Here is a 10,763-nt window from a genome sequence, read left to right as displayed (position 1 = left end):
AGTCTCAGAAAAGACCCTGTGCTCAGATATATTTGGTCCTTGTGGAGCTCCTATTCTTTCCCCATCATACTAACTCCCCTTCTTTCATATGATTCCCTGTACTCTGCCAAAGGTTTGGTCATGAGTCTTTGTATCTGCTTTGAAAACACTGCTAATTAGAGTCTTTCAGATGCGCTCAGCAGACTCCTGTCATACGTTCAATGCACATCCCATCTGTCTTTCTAAATGAGGATTGATCATCTTACCCCAGGTCCACTCTCTTGATTATCTTTTTTAGGTGTATAGATTTCATTATGTTTATCATATCTTATAGGTCTATATAAGTGAGTATATACCGTGTTTGTCTTTCTCCTTCCGGGATATTTCACTCAGAATGATCTTTTCTAGATCCCATTTGCCTGCAAATTTCATGATTTCCTCCTTTTTTATTGCTGAGTAGTATTTCATTGTGTAAAAATACCACAATTCTGTACCCATTCCTCTGTTGATGGACATCTGGGTTGTTTCCAGGTTCTGGCTATTACAAATAAAGCTGCTATAAACATGGTTGAGCAAGTATCCCTTTTGTGTACTTGAGCAAAGTTTGGGTATATACCTAGCAGTGGCATAGTTGGGTCTTGAGGAAGCACTGTTCCTAATTGTCTTATTTATCACCCTGCACAAAACTAAAGTCCAAGTGGATCAAAGACCTCAACATAAAGCCAGATACTCCCATGAGAATGGCCAAGATCAAAAACTCAAGTGACAACACATGCTGGAGAGGTTGTGGAGAAAGGGGAACCCTTCTCCACTGCTGGTGGAAATGTAAACTTGTACAACCACTCTGGAAATCAATCTGGCGCTTTCTCAGACAACTAGGAATAGCGCTTCCTCAAGATCCAGCCATACCACTACTGGGCATATATCCAAAAGAGGCTCAAGTACACAAAAAGGACATTTGCTCAACCATGTTTGTAGCAGCTTTATTTGTAATAGCCAGAAGCTGGAAACAACCCAGATGCCCCTCAACTGAAGAATGGATGCAGAAATTGTGGTACATCTACACAATGGAATATTACTCAGCAATGAAAAATAAGGAAATCATGAAATTTGCAGGTAAATGGTGGGATCTGGAAAGGATCATCCTGAGTGAGTTGTCCCAGAAGCAAAAAGACACATATGGTATATACTCACTCATATAGACATACAACATAGGACAAACCCACTAAAACCTGTGCATCTAAAGAAACTAAGCAAGAGAGAGGACCCTAACTAAAATGTCCAATCCCCATCCGGAAAGGCAAAGAGGATGGACATCAGAAGAAGAAGAAAACAGGAAACATCCTAGGAACCTACCACAGAGGGCCTCTGAAAGCCTCTGCCCTACAGACTATCAATGCAGATGCTGAGCCTGATGGGCAACTGTTGGGCAGAGTGAAGGGAATTTTATGTAAGAACTGGGAAATTGTAAGAGCTAGAGAGGACAGGGCCTCCACAAGGAGAGCAACAGAACCAGAAAATTTGAACACAGGGAACTTCCCAGAGACTCATACTCCAACCAAGGACTATTCATAGAGATAACCCAGAACCCCTGCACAGATGTAGCCCAGGGCAGTTCAGAGTCCAATTGGGTTACATAGTAATGTGAAGAGGGACTGCCTCTGACATAATCTGATTGGCCTGTTCTTTGATCACCTCCCCCTGGGGGGGAGCAGCCTTACCAGGCCATAGTAGAGGACAATGCAGCCACTTTTGATGTGAACTGATAGACTAAGATCAGAAAGGAGAGGAGAACCTCCCCTATCAGTAGACTTGGGGAGTGGCATGCAAGCAGAGGGAGGAGGGAGGGTGGGATTGGGAGGAGAGGAGGGAGGGGCTTATGGGGGGATGCAGAATAAATAAAGTGTAACTGAGGAAAAATTAAAAAAAAAATGATCAAAAAAAAAAAAAAAAAAACCAGATACTCTAAATCTGTTAGAAGAAAAAGTGGGGAACAGCCTAGAACTCATTGGCACAGGAGACAACTTCCTGAATAGAACACCAACAGCACAGGCTCTAAGAGCAACAATCAATAAATGGGACCTCATGAAACTAAAAAGCTTCTGTGAAGCAAAGGACACTGTCATCAAAACAAAACAACTGCCTACAGATTGGGAAAGAATCTTCACTAACCCTTTATCTGACAGAGGACTAATATCCAATATATACAAAGAACTAAAGAAGCTGAAAAGCAGCAAACCAAGTAATCCAATTAAAAAATGGGGAACAGAGCTAAACAGAGAATTCTTGACAGAGGAATATCGAATGGCAGAGAAACACTTAAAGAAATGCTCATCCTCATTAGCCATCAGGGAAATGCAAATCAAAACGACCCTGAGATTTCACCTTACACCCATCAGAATGGCCAAGATGAAAAACTCAAGTGACAACACATGCTGGAGAGGCTGTGGAGAAAGGGGAACCCTCCTCCACTGCTGGTGGGAATGTAAACTGGTACAACCACTCTGGAAATCTATCTGGCGCTTTATCTGTTTATTTCTATGCCCCGTATTTAGTTGGGTTTTTGTCAGATGTAGAATTGATGAAGATCTTTCCCCAATGTGTAGACTATCATTTCATTCTGTTGACAGTGTCTTTTGCCTTAAAGAAGTTTTTCATTTTCAAGAGGTTCCATTTATTAATTGTTGATCTTATATCCGGAGCTTTTGGTGTTCTGTTCAGGAAGATGTCTCCTGTATCAATGAATTTGAGGCTCTTCCCCACTTTCTTGTATAATAGATTTAATGTATCTTGTGTTATATTGAGGTATTTGATCCACTTAGTTTGAGTTTTGTGTAGGGAGATAAATATGGATCTATTTGCATTTTTCTATATGTAGACATTCAGTTAGACCAGCGCCATTTGTTGAAGATGCTGTCTTTTTTCCATTATATGGTTTTGGCTCCTTTGTAAAAAAATCAAGTAAACAAAGGGATGTGAGTTTATTTCTAAGTCTTTGTTTCAATTTCATTGATTACCAAGTCTATTTCTATGCCAGTGCCATGCAGTTTTTATTACTATTGCTGTGTAATATAGCTTGAAGTCAGAGATGGAGATACCTACAGAAGTTCTTTTATTGTATAGAATTGTTTTAGCTATTCTGGGTTTTTGTTTTTCCATATGAAGTTTAGAATTGTTCTCTCAAAGTTTCTAAAAACTGTGTTTGTGATTTGATGGGGATTGCATTGAATTTGTAGATTGCTTTTGGTAAAACGGCCATTTTTACTATGTTAATCCTACTTATCCATGAGCATGAGAAATCTTTCCACCTTCCAATATCTTCTTCAATATCTTTCTTCAGAAAGTTGAAGTTCTTGTCATACAGGTCTTTCACTTGCTTGGTTAGAGTTACACCAAGACATTTGTGGCTATTGTGATGGGTGTAGTTTCTCTAATTTCTTTCTCAGCCCGTTTGTGGTTGTATAGGAAGGCTACCTGTGTTTTCCTGGGTAAAGTTGGCCTCCATGAGTCGGAGTTTTCTTTCTAGTATTTTCTGTAGGGCTGGATTTGTGGATAGTACCATTTAATTTTTCTTTTTTGTCCTGGAATATCTTGTTTTCTCCCTCTGTGGCAATTACAAGTTTTGCTGGATATAATTGTAGGGGCTGACATCTCTCATCTCTTAGTGTCTGTAAGATATCTGCTGAGGCCCTTCTGGCTTTAGAGTTTCTGAGAAGTCAGGTATAATTCCAATAGGTTTGCCTTTAAGTGTGACTTGACCTTTTCTCTTGCAGCTTTTAATATTCTCTCTTTGTTCTGTACATTTAGTGTTTTGATTATTATGTAGTGGGGTGATTTTTTTTTATGGTCCAATCTACTTGCTGTTCTGTAAGCTCCATATATGTTTATAGGTTTCTCTTTCTTTAGGTTAGGAGGTATTCTTCCATGATTTTGTTAAAAGTATTTTCTAGGCCTTGGAGCTGGGAATCTTCTTCTATTCCTATTATTCTTAGGTTTGGTCTTTTCTATAGGGTCCCAGATTTCTTGGATGTTCTGTGTCAGTAACTTTTCAGATTTGACATTTTCTTTGATTGATATGTCAACTTCTTCAATCGTGTCTTCCACCTCGGAGATTCTCTCTTCCATTGCTTTTATTCTGCTGGCAATGCTTGTGTCTGTAGTTCCTGTCCTCCTGTCTAGGTTATCCATCTCCAGGGTTGCCTCAGATTGTGTTTCCTTTATTGCTTTTAGTTCCGTTTCTCAGTCTGGAACAGTTTTATTCATTTTCTTCTTCTGTTTGATAGTGTTCTGTGTTTATTTAATTTCTTTACAGTGTTTGTTCAATTCTTTCATCTATTTGATTGTATTTTCCTATTCTACTTTGAGAGCTTTATTTTCCTCCTTTAAGGTTTCTATTGTTCTCATAACTTCAGTTTAAAATCTTTTTCTTGTGTTTTGGGTGTAATAATATCTCTAGGGCTTGCTGTAGTAGGACCACTCATTCCAATAGTGCATTATAGCCCTGAATTTTGGTGTTTGTGTTCCTATGCTGGCCTCTATCCATCTGGTATTAGCTGGCCTGGTGGTTCCTCTGCTGGATTCATTGTCTCTGTCCCAGCTGGGCCAGGCATATGAAGAGCAGGTGGAAAGATCTCCAAGCATAATGCTGCTCCAGCATTTCACAGCCTGCCTCTGAATGGCGGACAATGGGATTTGAGGTGTGTGCCCAGCTCACCTCTGCTGGACTCAGTGTTCCTGACTCATATGGGACAGGCAGATGGAGAACAGGCTGAAAGATCCCCAAGCAGAATGCTGCTCTAGTGACCCATAGGACCCCTTTCAATGGGCAATGGGTTTTGAGGTCCACGCCGAGGTCACCTCTGCTGGGGTTGGTGTCTGTCAATAATAAATTTTCAAATGATTCAGAACTCAAATCTAGACCTCCTTAGTGCTGATTTGGCATTTTTCATGCTTTAATACTTTCTAGCCAGCCCAGAGAGGAAGATGATCCGGGCAGTCCTAATGGGACCTGACAGGCTAGGGTCAGACAGTAAGGGAAGAGGACTTCCCCTATCAGTGGACTAGGAAAGAGGGGTAGGGGATGAAAAGGGAGAGAGGTTGGGATCAGGAGGAGATGAGGGCGAAGGCTACAACTGGAATACAGGCAAAAAAATTGTAAATAATAATAAAAATAATAATGTAATAGAAAGTGAGAAAATACTTTCTACCAGAAAGAATCCCCCAAGTTTCAAGAAAAGAAAAGGATATTTGCCAGATAACTTGTAGAAAAGCTTTAAGGGGGGTTCTTAAGAAAAGCATTCTTAGAAAGCAATATAGAACAGCATTGCCTTAGTCCAGCAGTACCCAAATCCAGCTTTAATATTTTAATAAGTACTTTAAAAGTACATTTTTACTCTAGAACTCTGAAAATGTTGAATCAGAAACCAACCCCTTTAACAATGGCAAGTGACAGCTTACAGTGTGTTGCAACCTGTAATCATCTCTGAAATTACTCACGGATTTCCAAATTAAACTCTAGTGCAATCATACTACATGAAAACACTATATCATGATTGACTGATAAATTTATGGTGGTAAATCTTAATTGTAGGTTCATTATAAGCTAGCAGCTAAACTACTTAACTACTTAATAATTTGCATTGAGTACAATTCTCAAAATTCTCCTATTTGTACTTAATAAGAGTTTTATTTTAAACATATTATGCTCTCATTGTTAAAAATTATGGAAATGTAGAAAGCAAACATATTAAAGTCATCTTGCCATTTGATCTCCATCCTCAGGCTTGCATAGCCTTATCCTAACTAGATAATGACTGCCATTTCGAATTCCTTTCATGGTGGTAGAGAATTCCTACTGGGATGCTGTTTCTCTTGTGTGAGCTAACTAAAATCAGCACCATATTTGTTTCTCTGGCTTTCCACGCTTTTATTTTAAAATGCCATTGTCTTTCTGGGAATTTAGCTAGAAGACAGTAGGCTGTGGGGCTTGCCAGCATCCATAATCACACTAGCCAGTAACCAAACCTCTGAAATTTCCCTCCCTCTCTCTCTCCCTTCTCCTTCTCTCTGTGTCTCTCTCCCCCTCTCTTTATGTCTCTCTCAATTTCTGTCTGTCTGCCTATCTGTGTGTGTGAGTGTGTGTGTGTGTGACTGCTTATTTCCTTGACAACAACCAGTGAACTGAATTTGGATAACCAAGGGTTATCTTTTCAGTTTTTTAAGATTTTATTTTATGTGTATGGATATTTTGCCTGCATGTATGTACATATATTACAAGCATGCCTGGTACCCACAGAATCCAAAAAAAGTGCATCAGATCCCCTGTAACTTGAGTTATGGAAAGTTTTAAGATGTTATGTGGGTGCTAGGAACTGCACTCTGGTCCTCTATAAGAGTAGTAAATGCTCTTAACCACTGAGCCAGCTTTACAGGCCCGAAGACAGTCTCTCTTTTTTTCTTCTTTTTCTTCCTCCTCTTCTTCTTTTTCCTCCTCCTCCTCCTCTCCTCCTCCTCTTCCTCCTCCTCCTTCTTCTCCTCCTCTTCATTTAGCTCCTAAATTATTTTCTTTTATTGAAATTGATTTTTTATAATATATCCTGATTATAGTTTCCTCTCCCTCTACACCTCCTAGTTTCTCTTTGCCTCCCACCTAAATTCACCTCCTTTTAGTATCTCATTAGAAAACAAACAAGTTGCTAAGTAATTATAATATAATAATGTGATATAAATATATGCTATATAAGTAATATAAAACAACACATTGACATAACAAACAAAGAGAAGGAAAAGTTCCCAGGAAAAAGTATAAGAGACAGATATAGATACAGGAATCCACTCATTTGCATATTATAGAAATTCCATAAAGCAGTGATTCTCAAACTATGGGTCACGGCCCCTTTGGGGTGGTCACATATCAGATGTCCAGAATATCATATATTTATGTTATGATTCTCAACAGTAGCAAAATTACAGTTATGAAGTAGCAAGAAATATAATTTTTATGGTTGGGGGTCACTCAGCATGAGGAGCTATATTAAAGGGTTGCATCATTAGGAAAGTGAAGAACTACTGCCATAAAGACTCTAAACTGGAAACCATAATATATACCAAAAAAACCTGTAGGCAAAAAGAGAGAGAAAAAAAACCAATATAATAAAAAATAATATAAGAATTTTTAAAAATAACCCTGACATGACATTAAAAGGAACCTCCAAAGATGCATTGAGTTCTTTTTCTGCCAGGCATACAGCCTGCCTCATCAGTGAAACTCCCTCAGAGAAAACAAAATTTTCATTTGCGAGTAGTAATCCATTGTAGATAGCTTCTGGGTTAGGGATGAGGCATGTGTTCACTCCTTCTTTCAGCTCTAGGACTACCTCTGGTGCAGACCACACAGACCTGTGCATGCTGCCTCAGTCTCTGTGGGTTCGTATGAGTATTGGTTGCATTTATTTAGATGGCCTTGTTTCTTTGGTGGCCTCCATCCACCCTGACTCCTATACTCTGTCTGCCTCCTCTTCTTCAGGGTTCTCTGAGTCATGAGAGGAGAGATTTGATAAAGACATCCCACTTAGGACTGGATGTTTCAAGGTCTCTCACTCTCTGTATTTTATCTGGCTTTTAGTATTTGTTCCCAGCTGCTCAGGAGAAAGCTTCTCTGATGATGGCTGTGCAGGAAACTAATTTACGAGTGTAGCAGAATGTCATTGGGCATTGTTTTACTGCTACATTATTTTAGTAGAACAGAAGTATTTGGTATTAGCCTAGGTCCCTGGGCTATCTAGTCTCTGGTTCTTGGTCACCCAAGAAGTGTCATTTTGTTCCATTTTGTGAAGTGGGCCTTACGTGAAATCAGATATTGGTTGGTTACTCCCACAAAGTGTGCCACCATTACACTAGTACATCGTGCAGGCAGGACACTATTGTTGAGCAGTGAGTCTGCAGCTGGGTTGGTGTTTGTGTTTCTCTTTTGGTAAGGCACAGAGCACCTTCCTGTACCAAAGACACTAACACATAGTTGAGTTAGTTTGTAAGTATCGCAAAGACTGTCTTTCAATTCTTTCTGTTTGGATACTTCATGCAGTTTCCATCACCAGCTTCAAATCAGGGGCTCGGTCCCACAAGCCTCCTTGAGTTCACAGGCAAACCTCACTTTGTAGGCCTCTTGCATTGTTGACTGATCTTAGAAATCAGACTACATAACTTGCTGTGGCACAAAGCATAAAGCAAGGCAGGGTTGCAAGTCCGCTCAGGGGCTTTAGCCTCCTAATACCTCCAACAGGCTCTTTAGGTCCCTTCATCTGGGGCTATAAAGGTTCCATTAAATAGCCATGACTGATCAAATAGCTGGTTGTTGGGGATTAAACCTGCCTCCTGATCTTTTCTCCTCCCCATAAGGAATAGGAGAGGGACCAAAAGTTCAGCCCTCCTATTGGTTCCTCTAGCAACTAGGCCCCTCCCCCCAGAATCAGCATAAAGTGTTAGCATAAACTCAAGTATGTATGAAAGGGCTTTTTATAAATACTAAAAGATGTGCCAGTTTTCCAGACCAGTGAAGAAATTCCAAGGAATAACAAGTAGTCAACTCCTTCACAATAAGAAAACTGGAATGCAGAAACAAATGTCATTTTTCATAATAAAACAACCGAATATTTTAAATACTTGCTGCTGAATGAAATAATATAAACATTATAAAATGACTAATATTTATATGTTTTAACATATAAACGTATAGTTTTTATATAAATTGAACCTCTTACTTATAAAGCACAGTTAGACATTCATATTAATTATTCATTATCCATATAACCAATTGGAGATCAATAATATTCAGACAAAAAAAAGTGTGCTGAACATGTTCAGATATTTCTCATTGTCCTTGTTCTCTAAGCTGTATATAACATTTGCAGTCTGCTAGGTGTTATAAGTAAATTTTCAAAATTAAAACAGAATAAAAAATACATTTATGATCTCAGACAATAGTTCAACATCACCTTTGTAGACAAACAGCACAATGTGTTGATGTTGTTGTGTTTTCTAGTAGAGGATTTCTCTTCATTGCCTTGGCTGTCCTGGAACTCACTGTGTAGACCAGGCTGGCGCTGAACTTAGAGACCGCTGGCCTCCACTTCCCTAGTGCTGGAATTAAAGGTCTGCACCACTACCACATAGGTTAACGTACTGAATTTTTTAAACAATGTTTTGCAAGATCCTTCTAAGGATAGGAGACATTGTTACACTTTGGCTTTATTTTCTTGGGTTTTTCTCTCCCAAGTGACCTGGAAACAAGAGTCTGGACAGGCATGCACTATAAGCCAGCAATGCCCCAAGAAAGCCTTCTTAGTTTGTGGGCCTGGAAAGGTTTCATAAATATATATGTGGACCAAATAAACACTATAGAACCACTAAAAATAAAGCCCCAGGCATCACTATATATCACTTTAAGGGCTATTTGGCTCTTAAATGTTTAACAGCTTGAAAGGCTGGAAAGTTTGAAAACTGATGTTTTACCTCCCAAGGCAGGCGGAGAAAGTGATTTTAAGTAAGCTTTTTTTTTTTTTTCTGTCAAGATCTCACTTAGTTTGTATCTTAAATCATTCCCTTAGTACATGAGACCTAGAAATACTCATGTTAGGAGCATAACAATAATGCAGCTAAAATTATGAGTGATTTAAAACTCTGCTAATATTTAGAGCTCTTTGAAGGATGTAGCTCAATAGGTGGGAATGATGGATTAACAAAATATCAGCCTTTTATTCAGAGCTCTCACAGTATTAAAACTAAGAGGATTGGGGTATTAGTGGTTGCTGAGAATAACAAGGAGAAAAAAAGCATGGCTTGACAGATGGAGGCCAAGGGTGTGGACCAACGTTCTTTCTTATTTATTTATTTATTTATACATACTTTTAGTTTTAATTTCTATATTCACTTTACATCCCAATCATAGCCCCCTCCCTCCTCTCCTCCAGGTCCCACCCTCCCACTGTCTTCTATCTCCCCTCCCCTTCTCCTTAGAAGAGAGGAGCTCCCCAACAACTCACCCCAACACACCAAGTCACATCAGGACTGAGCTCATCCTCATCCACTGAGGCCACGCAAGGCAGCCCCATTAGAGGCAAACAATAGAAAAAGCAGGCAACAGAGTCCATGTCATTGACTAAGGAACCCACATGAAAATCAAACTGCCCATCAATTACATATGTGCAGGGTTCCTAGATCCAGTCCATACATGCTCTTTGGTTAGTGCTTCTGTCTCTGTAAGCCTCCATGGGCCTAGATCAGTTGACTCTGTTGGTCTTCTTGTGGTGTTCTTGTCCACTGCGGGTCTTTCCCACTCTTTCCTCTCACTCTTTCACAGGACTCCCTGAGCTCCACCTAATGTTTGGCTGATTTGATCAGCTGCTGGCTAAGACCTTTCAGAGGATGGTTATGCTAGTCTCCTGTCTGTAAATATGCAGAGTATTTTTAATGGGGTCAGGGGTTGACTCTCTCTCATGGGGTGGATCTCAGGTTGGGCCATTGCCTCAGATGGACATTCCCTCAGTCTATGCTCTATTTTTATCTCTGCACATGTTTTAGGCAGGTTAAATTTTGGGATTAAAGGTTTTATAGGTAGATTGGTGTTTCCCTTCCACCACTATAAGTCCTGCCTGACTAAAAAGTGGCATCTTCGACAAATGGTGCTGGTCTAACTGGATGTCTACATGTAGAAAAATGTAACTGGATCCATATTTATCACCCTGCACAAAACTCAAGTCTAAGTGGATCAAAGACCTCAACATAAA

This window comes from Meriones unguiculatus, chromosome 21 (assembly GCF_030254825.1).
Source record: "Meriones unguiculatus strain TT.TT164.6M chromosome 21, Bangor_MerUng_6.1, whole genome shotgun sequence".
Lineage (NCBI taxonomy): Eukaryota > Metazoa > Chordata > Mammalia > Rodentia > Muridae > Meriones > Meriones unguiculatus.
Note: the sequence above shows the minus strand (reverse complement) of the source record.